The 23,039-nt window shown below is 35.4% G+C and overlaps 1 protein-coding gene across 8 annotated transcripts in view; it reads right to left on the reverse strand.

The window, feature by feature from the left end:
- The window catches only part of LOC145694723 (uncharacterized), a 629,124-nt gene that overhangs the window by 191,612 nt on the left and 414,473 nt on the right, over nt 1-23,039 (reverse strand). The window lies entirely within an intron of this gene.

Genomic DNA, 23,039 nt, shown 5'->3' on the forward strand with positions numbered 1-23,039 from the left:
CGCGCTCAGGCTCAGGCTCTGGGCTATCTGAGCAGTGCGCGTGTGCAGAATCATTTGTTAATAAGAGATCTGCTCTAATGCACAATGGTTTTCTTTGTGTAGTTCATGTGTTTTTAATGTAATGTATTGGCGGTTCTATACGAATGAATATTCGTTTGTAGATGTAACAAAATACTTGAATTATTCATGCCTTCACAAGCTACAAAGAATGCCGAACGACAATTTCAAGTGTAACTTTAAAGACTCTTATAGAAGCGAATTTACGTTTCTTAGCCAGGGCAGAACTCAGTTTGAAGCAACATATTATGTCCTGTGAGATATATAAAGGTAACCAAGAAAGTTCTGTCGCTTTTTGTGAAGGTCTGTGTTCAATTGACCCTCCAGCTAGAATGAACCGGGACACCATCCTACGCTTTGGATGGGAAACACTATTGCATCCGCCAGACTGCCCGGACATTGTACCGTCCTGTTATCACCTGTTCCTTTCCTTGGACACTTACTTTAGAGGACTCCAGTTCAACTCCGTAGTAGAGGTGCTAAATGCACTTGATACCTTCTTCGCTTCACGGCAAACCAAGTTCTACCGCGAAGGAATCCATGCGCATCCCGAACGTTGGCAGAAGGTCATTGATACTGATGGGTACTATTTTTGATCTTCCAGGTACGTCTTAGGTGACATATCGATGCTCTAAGTGATAGTTCAAAAAGCGACAGAACTTTCTTCGTTACTTGTATACATATTTCATAAAACTACTGTATAAGTTCTAGTATCTCGAGTTCGGGAAGTCGGAATGTCAAAATTCGTTCAGATTCGAGTTCCTCGTGGTTTAGTTTACAAAATATATAAAAATCAGTTGGGGTCTAGCTTGCTTCCGTGTTCACTTTATGTTCGAATATCTCGAGTTCCGAAATTCGGAATGTCAAAATTCCTTCAGATACGTGTTCCTTGTGGTCTACTTTACAAAATATATAAAAATCAGGTGGGGTCCAGTTTGCTTCCATGGTCAATTTATGTTCGAATGTCTCGAGTTCCGACATTCGAAATGTCAAAATTCCTTCAGATTCGTGTTCCTTGTGATCTAATTTACAGCATATATGAAAATCAGGTGGGGTCCAGTTTGCTTCCCTGCAGCCGAAAAGTACATTGGAAGTGTCATCAAAGAAATAACTTTAAAAAAAAAAAAAGGTACTAAGGATCGCAGGTCAGTATTTGTAACACAGAAGTTAACATCAATACTTACGGTTTAGAACCCCTCACTTTTCTGATTTTAAAATATGGTAACACTAATTTAGCTGTGATTTGTACAACCATCGAACTATCCCTTTCGCACTGTACTGCACATATTACCATAATAGCCTTAGAGCAAATAAAAAAAAGTTAAAACACACATATAAATCAATACATTTGTCTCGATCGATAGATGCTTTCACAATTGTTAAAAGGTGTAATTAAAAACAACAAACAATGTTTCTGCTTTGAAAAGGACAATCCCTTATAAAACCGCAAACACGGTTTCGGGCGGTTTTCACTTTCGAAAAGAGTTTTGCGGTTTCAGTTTCGAAAACCGCATTTGCGGTTTCGGTTTTGAAAACCGTTTTTGCGGTTTCGGTTTTGAAAACCGCATTTGCGGTTTCGGTTTTGAAAACCGCTTTTGCGGTTTTCGGTTTTCAGAAAACCGATTTTCTCAAAAACCGAAAACCGCAAATGTCACAAAAATTCAACAGCACTAGTCCAAACACTTCAAAATAAGTTCTTCTTCTTCTTCCTAGTCATTCTAATCTTTATTTTAATTCTACTTCGCAAAATAATATATTCATATAATACTCACAAATAATAATTTTTAAATTAAGAAAACTAGAATACAAAATTAAATTCACGGGTAGTAGTTTTTGTACATTACAAAACACACGTAGACTTCGATTAAAATTTGCAATTTCGATTAACATAAACACTCTAACGGAAACTAAAAAATGGCTCTCGTTTCATTCAGGAGGCCAGTTTAATATTTGTTTTACGGTTATTAATCGTTCCCATTCATTTGGAACTGGAATGATCACGTTTAGTAAAGATACTTGTACATTCTACTTACATTGTACTATATCGTACAATGTAAAGTTTCAAGCTGTTTCGAAAACATTAATGTTACCTTAAAGTAAAGAGGTACTGGATACGCAACATAATTTGACTTGTCTATTTCCAGTATCTTAGCAGAAAAGTCAGGCAAAGAATGAACATGTACTAGACCCGTTACAAATGTATTAGAATTGCTATTTATAGTATAGACATATATACATACATGAGAAGATCATCATTTTGCACTATAATTGTGCCCTATCACATTGGAATCATAATATTCACACATTCCCAAACAGGTGTATTGGACATTCTAGTCCAACCCTCCAAATATGACCCGACTACTTTTCTTGGAATATATAGTAAGACATCAAGTTTCTACAGAAGTTTCCAGCATTCAGAATTTTCTATATCGCATAGGAGATTCTATCTTCTCTCTTATATTAAATATGTTTCAAAATACGGCGTGAAACTGAAAATAAAGTTCCGCAACCCTGCACTCCTCTGTGCAACCCAAGGCGTTTATCTGGAGATTAGAATTTTGTTAGTTGCTGCGTTATTCCCATATGTTATATATAATATGTGGATACCACTGTCATATCGCTACCTCCTTGCGGTAAATTTTTCAGGCTTGGCAATATTGACTGTAAGTTTTTACTCCCGCATAGAGTCGAGCAAGAAGTCGAAACTGATAAATATTTATTTAAATAACTACTACTTTATTTTACCAGAGTTTAACATTTATTTACTAAAACAAACATACATACAGTTTCAATACCTTAACGTTGCCTTCATCAGACATCAAATTAACTGTCTGATGAAGACAGCAATAAGCTGTTGAAACTAAGAATATTAGTTTCTGGTCAGAACATGTCAGTTATTTATGTAATATGTTCCAGAGTCGTAATGGGTATAGTTACATGTTATTTATCCCTTTCAATACAGTCATCCTACCAAGTACAACACTTCTCCAAAGGTCTTTTAAATTCCGCAACCGTTCTTTGTAGAAAATGTCACACTGGCTAGGAAACAAATGGTCCACAATGTAAATGACCTCAGCACCCTAAGAAAAGTTCCTTCGTTTCCGAGACGATGCGGATATGAGCGGATATGAGGAATTAATTGGTAACCCACCCTCTGCACAATATTTAATGTTTCCTGGACGCTGTAGAGGAAGCATTGTCGACTAACAGGCGGACAATTTTGCTGAGTATGTCACGGAGCTTTACCGTCAGAGTTCAGAGTATCACCAACTTTTTGCAGCAGGCCCTTGTAACATGTCCCAGTCACGTATGGCTGTAGGTGACCAAGTTTTACAACAAGCTACCTAAATAAACAACGAAGAATAGTAAAACTAAAGCAAATAATAATAAGTGAGGATTAAGAACAAAAAACTGAAAACCTGACTTTGTACATAGAAGGCTGGACACACGCTTTCTAGGTGAGGAAAGTGGGAGTATATCCATTGGTTATTCAACTTTTATGACGTCTAGTCTCTAGTCATTATGAGATACCCAATATTTGTATATGGTCACAAGACAATTGTAGAGGTCATCTTCATTGGGTACAAAAAGGAATGACAGTTGGATACTTTTATTCATTCCAGACGCAATACCATCAAACTAGTCCTGTATCTAGAAACAAAAATTACACACGAATATTTACTACGTAAATTTCATATTATCCTCGATGGTTTTACGAACTGTTGAATATCCCATTCCCCATGCATCACAAACAGGTGCATGTGCAAAATCTTCGCATATTGTTGGAATAGTCCCAATATAAACACCACCACAAAACCCAATTTTGCACATTTACCGGTTCGTGAAATCATAGACGCTATGCAGCACACGATTTTCAATAAGAGGGGGAAAAAATTGCTGATCGTTCCACGTAGATATTTCATTGCATGATTTTTCTTTATTTAAAATATGCACGGAAATTTGCCCTCGTATGTATGAGTTATCTCTTTCATCATATCCCACTCATTACATAACAATTAGCAATAATAAAAGGGGTATGTATACACAGGGGACATGAAAATACACAAAAACGTGTTTTAACAACTCTGCAATGTCGATGAATAAAGATAACTATTTCGCTTCATGTATTGACACTAACGGTCACTATGGCGCAGCGAGATCCATCGGACTTCAATACTATACGAGGTGTGTTAGAAAAATAATTAGACTGAGTTTTACTATTTTTTTTTACAAATCAATGTCATCCCCTTCAAACTAGACCACTTGGACAGCTGCATAGCGATAGAAAGGTTGTTTCCATTCTTCGTAGTAGTAATGGAAGGCTTCTGCTGGCATAGCTTTCACAATGTCGGTTATCCTCTTCTCAATATTATTCAAAGTGCCAAAATGCCACCCTTGCAAGTAGTTTTTGAACAAGAGAAATAAAAAGTCACGGGGTCTTGACTCGGCGAATAAGAAGCTTAGGAATGCCCTTCCCTGCCAAAATTTCAATATCTGAAATATGAACAGACCAAATCATATCCATGAAGAAATTAAATATCGACTGAAAGCAGGGAATTCGTGTTATTATTCAGTTCAAGATCTCCTGACATCGCGAATTCTGTCGAGGAATTTTGAAGCTTAAAAATATATATCAAACAATAATCGAGGCGAATATTCGGATCCAAGAGGAAGAGGAATGAGAAATGGGGAAAACTTCATGAGAAGAACTGCGCAATTTATACAGTTTATCGAACAGTGTTAGGATCACCAAGTCGAGGAGACTCGGGCAGGTCATGTGGCCAGAATGGAAGAAAGCAGAAACGCTTTAAGAAAGTTTTAACTGGAAATTTAATGGGAAAATGACCATTAGGAAGACCCAAGCGCAAATGGGAGGAAAATATTGCAAGGTTCCGTACACAAACACATACTTGAACACGTGTTTTCACGATTTGTAAATAAATAGTGGCAGACGTCAGAAGAAAACCACATCTTCTGTAACAAAAGAAAAGGACACAGAAAACCACGAGGAAACTTTGAGAATACCTCCGGAGGTTCTCCCCAGGGTTGTTTTGTTTAAAACAAAATGTTTAAAACAAATGTTATATACGTTTTAAACATTTTGTTTTAAACACGTGTATTTTCTAAGGCTTGCTTTAAACATATGTTTTATTTTTATTTTGTTTAATTTTTGTAAATATATATATATATATATATATATATATATATATATATCTGCCAGAGAAAGAAAATTACCAAAAAGTGATCCCATTCAGAAGGCTATTTTCTTCCCGTACAGTGTTGCCACATTTGGTTCAATTATCAAATTCAGCCCTTTGTGTCATTCATCGGTCCGTTGGTACCACAATGGCATGTTCAGCCCCTTTTGTGAAAAAAATTCGTACAATTTTATCCAATTTAGCACCACTTAACAGATACTTAGCACATTTTCAAAAGTGTCAGTAAGACTTCCTACATCTCATGATTGATTGATTGATTGATTGATTTGTTCCTCGTTTGATTTTTTTTTTTCATATATGGTCATAATACAGTTTTGGTCTATTGGTCACTGAAATAGAGACGCGTTTGATTTCCTTACAATACATATTGAAGATGACAACTGTTTTCCCTTTTAATTTGCGGTCTCTGTTATACTTCCTACGTGCGAGAAAAGTTTCATCTACTTACACAATTGTTCGGGGTCTTCCTATTAAGATGTTTTTAAAAAGTAATTTTTAAAAAGAGCAATTTCTTGATTTGGACTCTTGGGAAAAGGGGGCGGAGTGTTCTAGAACTTTACTTTTTTTAGTTTCGTATTATAGAGCCATGTATTACAATGTGATAAAAAAAAATAATGAATTCAGCCCTTTTTGTTTTAATTTAGTACTATTTTTCAGCCCATTCCAGAGCTAGGACCGTGACAACACTGTTCCCGTGTGAATGTTTTGATTTCTCGTGGCTACTGCAGGTCGATGTGGTGATCCACAATTTATTTCGCCTCTTTCTCCCTTGTTTTTCTTTATCGTCTATTGTATTGCTTAAATGCCTGCTTATCAGTTAACTTGCGAGAAAGTGTTGTAGTCGAAGGTATGTGTGTGAACCTGGCAGAACCCATTTTCGGAAATTGAAAATAAAACATGTAGATCGTTTGTTCATCGTTTGTTCACGATTGTTCACATAAAATTTTCGTTTGTTCACAATTTATAAACATTTTATACGAAAAACAAAATGGGCGGTGCCAACTTCACGCAGCAGAACCCATTTTCAGAAATCGAAAATAAACCATGCAGATCGTTTGTTCATCGTTTGTTCACGATTGTTCACATAAAATTTTCGTTTGTTCACGATTTATAAACAATTTATACGAAAAACAAAATGGGCGGTGCCAACTTCACGCAGCAGAACCCATTTTCAGAAATCGAAAATAAACCATGCAGATCGTTTGTTCATCGTTTGTTCACGATTGTTCACAAAAAATTTTCGTTTGTTCACGATTTATAAACAATTTATACGAAAAACAAAATGGGCGGTGCCAACTTCACGTACCTGAAAATTATTGGAAATCGAAAATTAACCATGCAGATCGTTTGTTTATCGTTTGTTCACGATTGTTCACATAAAATTTTCGTTTGTTCACGATTTATAAACAATTTATACGAAAAACAAAATGGGCGGTGCCAACTTCACGCAGCAGAACCCATTTTCAGAAATCGAAAATAAACCATGCAGATCGTTTGTTCATCGTTTGTTCACGATTGTTCACATAAAATTTTCGTTTGTTCACGATTTATAAACAATTTATACGAAAAACAAAATGGGCGGTGCCAACTTCACGCAGCAGAACCCATTTTCAGAAATCGAAAATAAACCATGCAGATAGTTTGTTCATCGTTTGTTCACGATTGTTCACATAAAATTTTCGTTTGTTCACGATTTATAAACAATTTATACGAAAAACAAAATGGGCGGTGCCAACTTCACGTATCTGAAAATTATCGCAAATCGAAAATTAACCATGCAGATCGTTTGTTCATCGTTTGTTCACGATTGTTCACAAAAAATTTTCGTTTGTTCACGATTTATAAACAATTTATACGAAAAACAAAATGGGCGGTGCCAACTTCACGTACCTGAAAATTATCGCAAATCGAAAATTAACCATGCAGATCGTTTGTTCATCGTTTGTTTACGATTGTTCACATAAAATTTTCGTTTGTTCACGATTTATAAACAATTTATACGAAAAACAAAATGGGCGGTGCCAACTTCACGCAGCAGAACCCATTTTCAGAAATCGAAAATAAACCATGCAGATCGTTTGTTCATCGTTTGTTCACGATTGTTCACATAAAATTTTCCTTTGTTCACGATTTATAAACAATTTATACGAAAAACAAAATGGGCGGTGCCAACTTCACGCAGCAGAACCCATTTTCAGAAATCGAAAATAAACCATGCAGATAGTTTGTTCATCGTTTGTTCACGATTGTTCACATAAAATTTTCGTTTGTTCACGATTTATAAACAATTTATACGAAAAACAAAATGGGCGGTGCCAACTTCACGTATCTGAAAATTATCGCAAATCGAAAATTAACCATGCAGATCGTTTGTTCATCGTTTGTTCACGATTGTTCACAAAAAAATTTCGTTTGTTCACGATTTATAAACAATTTATACGAAAAACAAAATGGGCGGTGCCAACTTCACGTACCTGAAAATTATCGCAAATCGAAAATTAACCATGCAGATCGTTTGTTCATCGTTTGTTCACGATTGTTCACAAAAAAGTTTCGTTTGTTCACGATTTATAAAGAATTTATACGAAAAACAAAATGGGCGGTGCCAACTTCACGCAGCAGAACCCATTTTCAGAAATCGAAAATAAACCATGCAGATCGTTTGTTCATCGTTTGTTCACGATTGTTCATATAAAATTTTCGTTTGTTCACGATTTATAAGCAATTTATACGAAAAACAAAATGGGCGGTGCCAACTTCACGTACCTGAAAATTATTGGAAATCGAAAATAAACCATGCAGATCGTTTGTTCATCGTTTGTTCACGATTGTTCACATAAAATTTTCGTTTGTTCACGATTTATAAACAATTTATACGAAAAACAAAATGGGCGGTGCCAACTTCACGCAGCAGAACCCATTTTCAGAAATCGAAAATAAACCATGCAGATCGTTTGTTCATCGTTTGTTCACGATTGTTCATATAAAATTTTCGTTTGTTCACGATTTATAAACAATTTATACGAAAAACAAAATGGGCGGTGCCAACTTCACGCAGCAGAACCCATTTTCAGAAATCGAAAATAAACCATGCAGATCGTTTGTTCATCGTTTGTTCACGATTGTTCACATAAAATTTTCGTTTGTTCACGATTTATAAACAATTTATACGAAAAACAAAATGGGCGGTGCCAACTTCACGTACCTGAAAATTATTGGAAATCGAAAATAAACCATGCAGATCGTTTGTTTATCGTTTGTTCACGATTATTCACATAAAATTTTCGTTTGTTCACGATTTATAAACAATTTATACGAAAAACAAAATGGGCGGTGCCAACTTCACGTACCTGAAAATTATTGGAAATCGAAAATAAACCATGCAGATCGTTTGTTCATCGTTTGTTCACGATTGTTCACATAAAATTTTCGTTTGTTCACGATTTGTAAAGAATTTATACCAAAATCAAAATGGGCGGTGCCAACTTCACGCAGCAGAACCCATTTTCAGAAATCGAAAAAAAACCATGCAGATCGTTTGTTCATCGTTTGTTCACGATTGTTCACATAAAATTTTCGTTTGTTCACGATTTATAAACAATTTATACGAAAAACAAAATGGGCGGTGCCAACTTCACGTACCTGAAAATTATTGGAAATCGAAAATTAACCATGTAGATCGTTTGTTCATCGTTTGTTCACGATTGTTCACATAAAATTTTCGTTTGTTCACAATTTATAAACATTTTATACGAAAAACAAAATGGGCGGTGCCAACTTCACGCAGCAGAACCCATTTTCAGAAATCGAAAATAAACCATGCAGATCGTTTGTTCATCGTTTGTTCACGATTGTTCACATAAAATTTTCGTTTGTTCACGATTTATAAACAATTTATACGAAAAACAAAATGGGCGGTGCCAACTTCACGCAGCAGAACCCATTTTCAGAAATCGAAAATAAACCATGCAGATCGTTTGTTCATCGTTTGTTCACGATTGTTCACAAAAAAATTTCGTTTGTTCACGATTTATAAACAATTTATACGAAAAACAAAATGGGCGGTGCCAACTTCACGTACCTGAAAATTATTGGAAATCGAAAATTAACCATGCAGATCGTTTGTTTATCGTTTGTTCACGATTGTTCACAAAAAATTTTCGTTTGTTCACGATTTATAAACAATTTATATGAAAAACAAAATGGGCGGTGCCAACTTCACGCAGCAGAACCCATTTTCAGAAATCGAAAATAAACCATGCAGATCGTTTGTTCATCGTTTGTTCACGATTGTTCACATAAAATTTTCGTTTGTTCACGATTTATAAACAATTTATACGAAAAACAAAATGGGCGGTGCCAACTTCACGCAGCAGAACCCATTTTCAGAAATCGAAAATAAACCATGCAGATCGTTTGTTCATCGTTTGTTCACGATTGTTCACATAAAATTTTCGTTTGTTCACGATTTATAAACAATTTATACGAAAAACAAAATGGGCGGTGCCAACTTCACGTACCTGAAAATTATTGAAAATCGAAAATTAACCATGCAGATCGTTTGTTCGTTGTTTGTTCACGATTGTTCACAAAAATTTTCGTTTGTTCACGATTTATAAACAATTTATACGAAAATCAAAATGGGCAATGCCAACTTCACGTACCTGAAAATTATTGGAAATCGAAAATAAACCATGTAGATCGCTTGTTGATCGTTTGTTCAAGATTGTTAACTTAAAGTTCTTTTTTTGTAGGGAAATTTTCTATGAGCGAAATTCACTCAGCAAACTTTACGTACGGGGTATAGGCATAGTTGTTTGTCCTCGAAGCAGGCCCGGAACTAGACGGAGGGCTAGGAGGAGCCTGGCCCAGACCTAAATTTTTGGCTGCAACACGTAAGAATGATATTAGCTTAAATCACTTATACAATGCCTTATCTTTAATTTGGCAGCAGAACGAAGTTTGTATCTCAGTTCCGTGATGAGATATTACCGCATAAGCATAAGTAGTCGTAGTTGCGTGGCCGCCATATTGATGACGTAATTTCAGGCGGTTGCCCACGTGGGACTTTTTAGGACTTTTGTGTGGAGTATCAGGGGAGTCCATAGAATGTGTTGAAATGAAAATTTGATTTCTCATTTTTTTTCCGTCTCCAGCCCTAATTTTCCTACACTATAACGGATTTTGTACCTCAAGAATTTCTGTAGCCCACTGTACACAGAACCTATCTACATAAGGCTAATTTTCTTTGAAATTTTACTCCATTTCTCTAAGATTTCCTGACCAAAATATTTATTATTCATGACTGAAAATCACAATAATTATTTTATTAATAGCCAAATCTCAGTTCATGTTCAGTAAGGACCAGTAAAAAATTTAACTTACGTCAAGTTGGCGACCACACTTGTAGCCACCACACTAATATTAACAAATCTTTTTGTGCTCAATTTGTGCTAATTTATGCTGCAGTTATCAGAATTTGTGCTACAATAGTTACGGAACTAAGTGAAAAAGAAAGTTGGTCGCCAATTTGATGTCAAGATAGCGACCACATTGTGAAAAACAATTCATACCATAGAGATATTAACAAATAATTTTGTGCTCAATTTGTGCTGATTCATCCAGCAGTTATTAACATTTTTTTGCTGCAATAATTACAAAAGGAAGAAAAAACAAAACAGGTTGGTCGCCAAACTGACGACCAGTTAGCTACCACATCGCGGAAAAACAATCCCAAACGCACTATACCAACAACTTATTTCGTGCTCAATTTGTGCTAATATATCTGCAAATTTTCGAATGTGTCCCGCAATAGTTACACAATAAAATAGAAAAGAAAGTTGGTGGCCAAATTGACGTCAAATTAGCGACCACATTGTGAAAACCAACCCCTACAGTACAGATATTAACAAAAAAATTTTGTGCTCAATTTATGCTGGTTTATGCTGCAGTTATTAGAAGTTTTTGCTGCAATAATTACAGAATGAAGAAAAAACGAAACCGGTCGGACACCAAGATGACGTCCGGCTAGGAAGGGAAATATTAAAATTTCAGCACCACCCATTCTACACTTGAAAGATGAAATTAATGCTTCCGATGGAAGTGTCTCCCGATGCTTGTATTTGTGCAGCACAAAGCAGAATTTGTGCTCGCACAGTTAATTAGATACAAGGTATTAATAAAAAGTAGAGGGAAATATTAAAATTTCAGCGACCACCCTTTCTACACTTGAAAGAGGAAATTAATGCTTCCGATGTAAGTGTCTCCCGATGCTTGTATTTGTGCAGCACAAAGCAGAATTTGTGCTCGCACAGTTAATTAGATACAACGCATTAATAAAAAGTAGAGGGAAGTATACAATTTCTGCGACCACCTTTCTACACTTGAAAGAGGAAATTAATGCTTGCGATGTAAGTGTCTTCCGATGCTTGTATTTGTGCAGCACACAGCAGAATTTGAGCTCGCAAAGTCAATTAGATACAAAGCATTAATAAAAATAGAATGAAATATTAAAATTTCTGCGACCACCTTTCTACACTTGAAAGAGAAAATTAATGCTTGCGATGGAAGTGTCTTCCGATGCTTGTATTTGTGCAGCACTAAGCTGAATTTTTGCTCGCACAGTTAATTAGATGCAAGGCATTAATAAAAAGTAGAGGGAAATATTAAAATTTAAGCGACAACCCTTTCTACACTTGGAGGAAATTAATGCTTGCGATGCATCGAGAGACACTTCCATCACAGTGGCGACCAACCTGTTTTGTTTTTTCTTCATTTTGTAATTATTGCAGCAAAAAATGTTCATAACTGAAGTCTCATATAGCTTCGATGCTGAAACTAAAATATATTAGTATCCCCTAAAAATTATTTTAATTTGATTTGAGTTCAGCATCCCTTTCAGCATCGAAGCTATATGAGACTTGGATCTACAGCTTAATGTGGGATCCCAACCACATAAGCTCCCGCCGGCAATCGAACCCGGGTCTCCCACGCCAAAGTCGCATATACTAACCGAATAGCCACGAGGAGCTCCAGGAAAAAGGCGAATGTGTATTGTATTGAATTGTCAATAATACTCAAATATAATCTTGTTCGCTTTCTTTTACTGCGGAGCTCCCTCGTGGCTAAGCGGTAAGCGTACGTGCCTTTTGCATGGGACACCCGTGTTCAATTTCCGGCGGTAGCTCATGTAGTTCGGATCCCACGTAAAGCCACAGGTCCAAATCTCACGTAGCCTCGCTGCTGAAAAGGATGCTGAACTCAAATCAAATTAAAATAATTTTTAGGGGATACTAATATATTTTCATTATTGCTATTATTATTTCGAATATAACTTCCAGTAGACCCGCGTAGCGTAGCCACTAATGCTCTCGTCTTCGATGCGTGCGGTCCCAGGTTCGATTCCTGGTGAGGCACTCGGTAGAAAAAGCTTTTCCAGGCCAGCAATCCACAATGAGGGTTTCCTGGGTTTTCCCATTCACACCAGGCAAACGCCGGGGTAGTCCTATCTTACAGATTCCTTTCTTCCTTCCCTTTCTCCGGGTAGTGTGCTCGTCGAGGGACGTCATCCTTCTTACGTAATGAGCTAAATGGCCAAAGCCCAGAAATCTAAATCCTACATCCCTAAATATAACTTCCCTTTTCCACTTCGAAATCCAATGAGAAGTTAGTTATCTTACAGTGCAATTAGAATTTTAACCGAATTCTTGCACAAAGAACGTAAGAATCTGCACTGGGTAATATTTTCCTTCTCTTTTTGTGTTACATTGTTTTTTGTATGTATTGTCATCGGTGATTTCAAATTTGAAATCCGTTTTCCTGTAATGCTAGAGTTTTCATGCAATTTCAAACTTGTAATCTTTCCGGAGAAACTTTGGCATGTTGCGTAAATGTTTTTACTTCTGTGTCAGTAGTTTATCAATTTGTACTGTAATCTGAAGTAATCCTGTCATTGCTCTCAACAGCCAAAACCAACAACTACTAGTAGTAGTACTATAATAATAATAATAATAATAATAATAATAATAATAATAATAATAATAATAATAATAATAATAATATCAACAATGGTTAAAGTAATTTATTGACGTTAACTAGGAAGAATAATCTTTTAAGACGTGCCTGAAGTTGGCCCCCTCACTTCTCCCAAATTACACCAAACGTCGCACATCGTTAGTGCATCGTTAGTGCACTAAGAACTAACGTTAGTGCTATCGATTTTACGAGTTATTGAAGATTTTGGTGCAAGGCCTAACTTCATATTAAATTAATTCTCCCGCCCATCGTTATGAAGACAGATTTTCACCAAACTTATCACACCGTTAGTGCATCATTAGTGCACTAAAACGCACTAAGAACTAACGTTAATGTTACCATATTTTGGGATTTATTTGAGATTTTTGGTGGAGGTCAACTTCAGAAATATTACATTGCATACAAATTGATGTAGAAACATGGGGTTAATTTCAATTGTTAGACCATCGTTAGTACACTTAAACGCACTAAACAATGTTAGTGTTACCACATTTTGGATTTTTTGCAAGATTTTTGGTGGGGCACACCTTCAGAATTATCAATTCCATACAAACTGTTAGTGTTTTCTAGAAGCACTAACAGTAAGAATGCACTAACGAATTGCACTAAATTTTTCGTTATCGCTTGAAGTGGGATAAGTTCAAGCTGACCACCAAAAATATTTTACTTGTAGCACCTACACTAATGAAGCACTAACGTTAGGGGTTGGTGCACAAAGAAGCACTAACGATTGCACCAGAAGAGATCATTATTGCCTTGAATTTTGCGAAAATTTGATGCAGTGAAAAATTCACCATAAATTTCTTATGTGAGTTTCGTGTCATGTAATTCGTCATAACTACACTAATAGTGAAGCATTAACGAACTTTAGTGTTTTCTAGGACCACTATTTCCTTTAGTACTTAAAGTTGGAACCAAGTTCACGCTGGCCCCCAAAGGTTTTCTAACTGTAGCACTTACACCCATCAAGTACTAGCGATAGGTGTTGGCGCAGTAAGAAGCACTAAGGATGCACTAACGAATGGCACTAATTTTTTCGTTAGTGCTTGAAGTAGCTGGGGCAGCGTAAACTTGGCCTCCCAAAAGGTTTCTATTTGTAACACGTACACTAATGAAGAACTAACTTTTGTCGTTGATGCACTAAGAAGTACTAACGATTCACTAACGATTGACATTAAATTATCGTTAGTGCATCATGTGGGGGCCAAGTTCGTGGACGTCGTTAATACTTCATTAGTGTAGGTGCTACCAGTGAAAATCGTTTGTGGGAACAATTTCACGCTGGCCCAGCCTCTTAAAGCACTAACGAAAAAATTAGTGCCATTCGTTAATGCATCGTTAGTGCTCCTAGATATCACTAGCAGTTTTGATAGTGCTTCACTATTAATGCAGTTATGGCCAATTACATATTATGAAACTCACAAAAGAAATTTATGGGATATTTTTCATTGCGCAAATTTCCGCCAAATTCAAAAGCACTAATGACCTCTTCTAGTGCAATCGTTAGTGCATCGTTAGTACTTCTTTGTGCACAAACTCCTAACGTTAGTGCTTTATTAGTGTAGGTGCTACAAGGAAAATATCTTTGGTAGCCAGCGTGAACCCGATCCCCACTTCAAGCATTCACGAAACAATTAATGCTATTCATTAGTATAAAAAATTAGTGCTATTATACATCGTTAGTACTTGTAGAAAACACTAACAGTTTGTATGAAATTTGATATTTCTGAAGTTGTACCCCAACCAAAAATCTTGAATAAATCCCAAAATGTGATAACACTAACGTTAGTGCTTACTGCGTGTACTAACGATGAACTAACGGTTGCTGTTAACCCCAAGCTCCTACGTATATTTGTATGGAATGTGATATTTCATATCCCTCCTCCAAATCTTAAATAAATCCCAAAATATGGTAACAAAAACGTTAGTGCTTAGTGCGTTTAAGTGCACAAATGATACACTGGCGGTTGCCGTTAACTCCATGTTTCTACGTTAATTTGTATGGAATGTGATATTTCATATCCCTCACTCCAAATCTTAAATACATCCCAAAATATGGTAACAATAACGTTAGTGCTTAGTGCGTTTTAGTATAATAATGATGCACTAACGATGTGATAGGTTTGGTGCAGATCTGTCTGCATATTGATGGGTATTCAATCTTAAATAAAAAAAACTCTGCAATAACTCGTAAAGTGCGATAGCACTAATGATAGTTCTTGCACTAACGTCCATTAACGATACACTAACGATGTGCGACATGTGCGGGGAGGCCAACTTCAGACCCCCGTGAAGTTAGCGACCAAAAGTTTAATAAATCGATATTTTTTTTAGAGTTCTGAGTAGCACTCAAAGAGTTCTAGAGTTCTTGCTAGGTCAGACCAATAGTTCTGGGTAAATAAAGATTTTATAGCGATTTTAAAGTTTCGCTGCTAACTTCACGGAAAACCAAAAATCTTAAAATATAAATATATACATACATTTTTTTTAGAGTTCTGAATAGCAAAGAGTTCTTGCTAGGTCAGACCAATAGTTCTGGGTAAATAAAGATTTTATAGCGATTTTAAAGTTTCGGTGCTAACTTCACGGAAAACCAAAAATCTTAAAATATCTATATATTTTTAAAGTTCTGAGTAGCACTCAAAGAGTTCTAGAGTTCTTGCTAGGTTAGACCAATAGTTCTGGGTAAATAAAGATTTTATACCGATTTTAAAGTTTCGCTGGTAACTTCACGGAAAACCAAAAATCTTAAAATATAAATATATACATACATTTTTTTTTTAGAGTTCTGAATAGCAAAGAGTTCTTGCTAGGTTAGACCAATAGTTCTGGGTAAATAAAGATTTTATAGCGATTTTAAAGTTTCGGTGCTAACTTCACGCAACACCAAAAATCTTAAAATATCTATATATTTTTAGAGTTCTGAGTAGCACTCAAAGAGTTCTAGAGTTCTTGCTAGGTTAGACCAATAGTTCTGCGTAAATAAAGATTTTATAGCGATTTTAAAGTTTCGGTGCTAACTTCACGCAAAACCGAAAATCTTAAAATGTCTATATAAGAGAGTATAAAAAGTTAACGGACTGATTTCATTTTGTTAGAATAAAAAATAATTAAATTTTCATTGGGCTTAATTCAACCATTCTTCAGTGTAGTATGTAAAAATATTTTTAGACAACACTACTTGCATTTAATATGCGATAATTTTGTATAAAAATAATAATTGTACCTTTTACTAGAATGAGATAATTTCTAAGGCGGAACTATGTGGACCACTTGATGGTCACCTTAAGCTACTACTTCCGCTACGTATACAATTTCAGCTGAAAACAATTTATTTTATTATATTCTCAATGTAAATTTCATTTTTTTATATAAAAGGAATAAACAATAAACTGAAACAATATATATAGTATTTTTTATGGTATTTGCTGCAGAGTTCTTGTTGACATTGTTAAACACAAGGATTATTGTTGACATTGTTAACAAAAAAAGTCGGGCGGAAAAATTTCTTTTTTAAAATTATAAACAGGTCACAAAATATACGATAATGCCCATTAGTCAATACTCGAAGATTATGCTGTTTCCTATCCGGGAATGGTTAACTTTTTATTTTATAGCAACTTAAATCAACAACTGAGGAGCTTGTTTCTAAAATGTACTATATCACAGTTAGGAATTTTTAAAGGAAATAGAAAAAACAAATATGATCATTAAATTTTGCTGTAGAATGGTGATTCAATTTCATGTAGGTAGAATATTTTACAATTTATTTTTATGATACATAATTCGGTGAATACATGTAATTAGTAATACTTAATAAAATATTTAAAATTTTAGAAATTATGGATATGGTACCTTCTGGTTTTATATGTGGATGTAGTACATTTTGGTACTGTACATTTTGGTGCTGGGTAAGACAAGGTGACCAGACGTCCCGTTTTAGCCGGGACAGTCCCTTTTCTCTAACCGTTGCCCCGTTTTTTCTGATTCTCGGACGGGGCGCCTAAATGTCCCGTTTTTAAGTAAAAATGACCTAGGTGTCCCGTAATTATTATTCAAAATATAAATCGTAAATGGAAATTCTACTCTCTTCCGTACCAACACTCGTTGCCAAGGTTGAGTCGTGTGTAGAACTTCTGAATTTTGAAATGGGAATTGAGTATTCGTGGTTCAAGTGGGAATTCTGAGTGTTCAAGTAGTTAAAAGAATTGTTGGGTAGAACTTGCAATCGGGAACCATTATTTGTTGTGTGGTACACGTAAAGTTAGAAACGGTGTGTTATCACTCTTATTTGTGTATTTTGTAAATTGAGAACACTGCTGAGTCCCAAAATGCAATCTGGAAGTCAGATATCCCTCGTCCCCCGTAACCGATTCGTATGTGTCCCGTTTTCGGAAGTGAAAATTCTGGTCACCTTGGGGTAAGAGTTCCGAGTAGCACTCGTAAAGTTCTACAGGGTTCTGTTGGTAGAATGGTTAAATATTTATTTCTAACAATTTAAATTAACAATTTATGCGCCACTCGCAAACAGACTCTGAACAAGGTGACAGAATAATTTTAAATTCTCCTGGAGACTTTATTTGCAACATCCACCATATTTCTAGGTACGTGAAGATGTTACTATCCATTCTCTTTTTGGTATGAATTGTTTATAAATCGTGAACAAACGAAAATTTTATGTGAACAATCATGAACAAACGATCTGCATGGTTAATTTTCGATTTCCAATAATTTTCAGGTACGTGAAGTTGGCACCGCCCATTTTGTTTTTCGTATAAATTGTTTATAAATCGTGAACAAACGAAAATTTTATGTGAACAATCGTGAACAAACGATGAACAAACGATCTGCATGGTTTATTTTCGATTTCTGAAAATGGGTTCTGCTGCGTGAAGTTGGCACCGCCCATTTTGTTTTTCGTATAAATTGTTTATAAATCGTGAACAAAGGAAAATTTTTTGTGAACAATCGTGAACAAACGATGAACAAACGATCTGCATGGTTTATTTTCGATTTCTGAAAATGGGTTCTGCTGCGTGAAGTTGGCACCGCCCATTTTGTTTTTCGTATAAATTGTTTATAAATCGTGAACAAACGAAAATTTTTTGTGAACAATCGTGAACAAACGATGAACAAACGATCTGCATGGTTAATTTTCGATTTCCAATAATTTTCAGGTACGTGAAGTTGGCACCGCCCATTTTGTTTTTCGTATAAATTGTTTATAAATCGTGAACAAACGAAAATTTTATGTGAACAATCGTGAACAAACGATGAACAAACGATCTGCATGGTTTATTTTCGATTTCTGAAAATGGGTTCTGCTGCGTGAAGTTGGCACCGCCCATTTTGTTTTTCGTATAAATTGTTTATAAATCGTGAACAAACGAAAATTTTTGTGAACAATCGTGAACAAACGATGAACAAACGATCTGCATGGTTAATTTTCGATTTCCAATAATTTTCAGGTACGTGAAGTTGGCACCGCCCATTTTGTTTTTCGTATAAATTGTTTATAAATCGTGAACAAACGAAAATTTTATGTGAACAATCGTGAACAAACGATGAACAAACGATCTGCATGGTTTATTTTCGATTTCTGAAAATGGGTTCTGCTGCGTGAAGTTGGCACCGCCCATTTTGTTTTTCGTATAAATTCTTTACAAATCGTGAACAAACGAAAATTTTATGTGAACAATCGTGAACAAACGATGAACAAACGATCTGCATGGTTTATTTTCGATTTCTGAAAATGGGTTCTGCTGCGTGAAGTTGGCACCGCCCATTTTGTTTTTCGTATAAATTGTTTATAAATCGTGAACAAACGAAAATTTTTTGTGAAAAATCGTGAACAAACGATGAACAAACGATCTGCATGGTTAATTTTCGATTTGCAATAATTTTCAGGTACGTGAAGTTGGCACCGCACATTTTGTTTTTCGTATAAATTGTTTATAAATCGTGAACAAACGAAAATTTTATGTGAACAATCGTGAACAAACGATGAACAAACGATCTGCATGGTTCATTTTCGATTTCTGAAAATGGGTTCTGCTGCGTGAAGTTCGCACCGCCCATTTTGTTTTTCGTATAAATTGTTTATAAATCGTGAACAAACGAAAATTTTATGTGAACAATCGTGAACAAACGATGAACAAACGATCTGCATGGTTTATTTTCGATTTCTGAAAATGGGTTCTGCTGCGTGAAGTTGGCACCGCCCATTTTGTTTTTCGTATAAATTGTTTATAAATCGTGAACAAACGAAAATTTTATGTGAACAATCGTGAACAAACGATGAACAAACGATCTGCATGGTTTATTTTCCATTTCTGAAAATGGATTCTGCTGCGTGAAGTTGGCACCGCCCATTTTGTTTTTCCTATAAATTGTTTATAAATCGTGAACAAACGAAAATTTTTTGTGAAAAATCGTGAACAAACGATGAACAAACGATCTGCATGGTTAATTTTCGATTTGCGATAATTTTCAGGTACGTGAAGTTAGCACCGCCCATTTTGATTTTCGTATAAATTGTTTATAAATCGTGAACAAACGAAAATTTTATGTGAACAATCGTGAACAAACGATGAACAAACTATCTGCATGGTTTATTTTCGATTTCTGCAAATGGGTTCTGCTGCGTGAAGTTGGCACCGCCCATTTTGTTTTTCGTATAAATTGTTTATAAATCGTGAACAAACGAAAATTTTATGTGAACAATCGTGAACAAACGATGAACAAACGATCTGCATGGTTTATTTTCGATTTCTGAAAATGGGTTCTGCTGCGTGAAGTTGGCACCGCCCATTTTGTTTTTCGTTTAAATTCTTTATAAATCGTGAACAAACGAAACTTTTTTGTGAACAATCGTGAACAAACGATGAACAAACGATCTGCATGGTTAATTTTCGATTTGCGATAATTTTCAGGTACGTGAACAGCACCGCCCATTTTGTTTTTCGTATAAATTGTTTATAAATCGTGAACAAACGAAAATTTCATGTGAACAATCGTGAACAAACGATGAACAAACGATCTGCATGGTTAATTTTCGATTTGCGATAATTTTCAGGTACGTGAAGTTAGCACCGCCCATTTTGTTTTTCGTATAAATTGTTTATAAATCGTGAACAAACGAAAATTTTATGTGAACAATCGTGAACAAACGATGAACAAACTATCTGCATGGTTTATTTTCGATTTCTGAAAATGGGTTCTGCTGCGTGAAGTTGGCACCGCCCATTTTGTTTTTCGTATAAATTGTTTATAAATCGTGAACAAACGAAAATTTCATGTGAACAATCGTGAACAAACGATGAACAAACGATCTGCATGGTTTATTTTCGATTTCCAATAATTTTCAGGTACGTGAAGTTGGCACCGCCCATTTTGTTTTTCGTATAAATTGTTTATAAATCGTGAACAAACGAAAATTTTTTGTGAACAATCGTGAACAAACGATGAACAAACGATCTGCATGGTTAATTTTCTATTTCCAATAATTTTCAGGTACGTGAAGTTGGCACCGCCCATTTTGTTTTTCGCATAAATTGTTTATAAATCGTGAACAAACGAAAATTTTATGTGAACAATCGTGAACAAACGATGAACAAACGATCTGCATGGTTTATTTTCGATTTCTGAAAATGGGTTCTGCTGCGTGAAGTTGGCACCGCCCATTTTGTTTTTCGTATAAATTGTTTATAAATCGTGAACAAACGAAAATTTTTGTGAACAATCGTGAACAAAGAATGAACAAACGATCTGCATGGTTAATTTTCGATTTCCAATAATTTTCAGGTACGTGAAGTTGGCACCGCCCATTTTGTTTTTCGTATAAATTGTTTATAAATCGTGAACAAACGAAAATTTTATGTGAACAATCGTGAACAAACGATGAACAAACGATCTGCATGGTTTATTTTCGATTTCTGAAAATGGGTTCTGCTGCGTGAAGTTGGCACCGCCCATTTTGTTTTTCCTATAAATTGTTTATAAATCGTGAACAAACGAAAATTGTATGTGAACAATCGTGAACAAACGATGAACAAACGATCTGCATGGTTAATTTTCGATTTCCAATAATTTTCAGGTACGTGAAGTAGGCACCGCCCATTTTGTTTTTCCTATAAATTGTTTATAAATCGTGAACAAACGAAAATTTTTTGTGAAAAATCGTGAACAAACGATGAACAAACGATCTGCATGGTTAATTTTCGATTTGCGATAATTTTCAGGTACGTGAAGTTAGCACCGCCCATTTTGTTTTTCGTATAAATTGTTTATAAATCGTGAACAAACGAAAATTTTATGTGAACAATCGTGAACAAACGATGAACAAACTATCTGCATGGTTTATTTTCGATTTCTGAAAATGGGTTCTGCTGCGTGAAGTTGGCACCGCCCATTTTGTTTTTCGTTTAAATTGTTTATAAATCGTGAACAAACGAAACTTTTTTGTGAACAATCGTGAAGAAACGATGAACAAACGGTCTGCATGGTTAATTTTTGATTTGCGATAATTTTCAGGTACGTGAACAGCACCGCCCATTTTGTTTTTCGTATAAATTGTTTATAAATCGTGAACAAACGAAACTTTTTTGTGAACAATCGTGAACAAACGATGAACAAACGATCTGCATGGTTAATTTTCGATTTGCGATAATTTTCAGGTACGTGAAGTAAGCACCGCCCATTTTGTTTTTCGTATAAATTGTTTATAAATCGTGAACAAACGAAAATTTTATGTGAACAATCGTGAACAAACGATGAACAAACTATCTGCATGGTTTATTTTCGATTTCTGCAAATGGGTTCTGCTGCGTGAAGTTGGCACCGCCCATTTTGTTTTTCGTATAAATTGTTTATAAATCGTGAACAAACGAAAATTTCATGTGAACAATCGTGAACAAACGATGAACAAACGATCTGCATGGTTTATTTTCGATTTCCAATAATTTTCAGGTACGTGAAGTTGGCACCGCTCATTTTGTTTTTCGTATAAATTGTTTATAATTCGTGAACAAACGAAAATTGTATGTGAACAATCGTGAACAAACGATGAACAAACGATCTGCATGGTTTATTTTCGATTTCTGAAAATGGGTTCTGCTGCGTGAAGTTGGCACCGCCCATTTTGTTTTTCGTATAAATTGTTTATAAATCGTGAACAAACGAAAATTTTATGTGAACAATCGTGAACAAACGATGAACAAATGATCTGCATGGTTTATTTTCGATTTCTGAAAATGGGTTCTGCTGCGTGAAGTTGACACCGCCCATTTTGTTTTTCGTATAAATTGTTTATAAATCGTGAACAAACGAAAATTTTATGTGAACAATCGTGAACAAACGATAAACAAACGATCTGCATGGTTTATTTTCGATTTCCAATAATTTTCAGGTACGTGAAGTTGGCACCGCCCATTTTGTTTTTCGTATAAATTGTTTATAAATCGTGAACAAACGAAAATTTTATGTGAACAATCGTGAACAAACGATGAACAAACGATCTGCATGGTTTATTTTCGATTTCTGAAAATGGGTTCTGCTGCGTGAAGTTGGCACCGCCCATTTTGTTTTTCGTATAAATTGTTTATAAATCGTGAACAAACGAAAATTTTATGTGAACAATCGTGAACAAAGGATGAACAAACGATCTGCATTGTTTATTTTCGATTTCTTAAAATGGGTTCTGCTGCGTGAAGTTGGCACCGCCCATTTTGT

This window comes from Thermobia domestica, chromosome 9 (assembly GCF_964235325.1).
Source record: "Thermobia domestica chromosome 9, izTheDome1.hap1.1, whole genome shotgun sequence".
NCBI classification, from domain to species: domain Eukaryota; kingdom Metazoa; phylum Arthropoda; class Insecta; order Zygentoma; family Lepismatidae; genus Thermobia; species Thermobia domestica.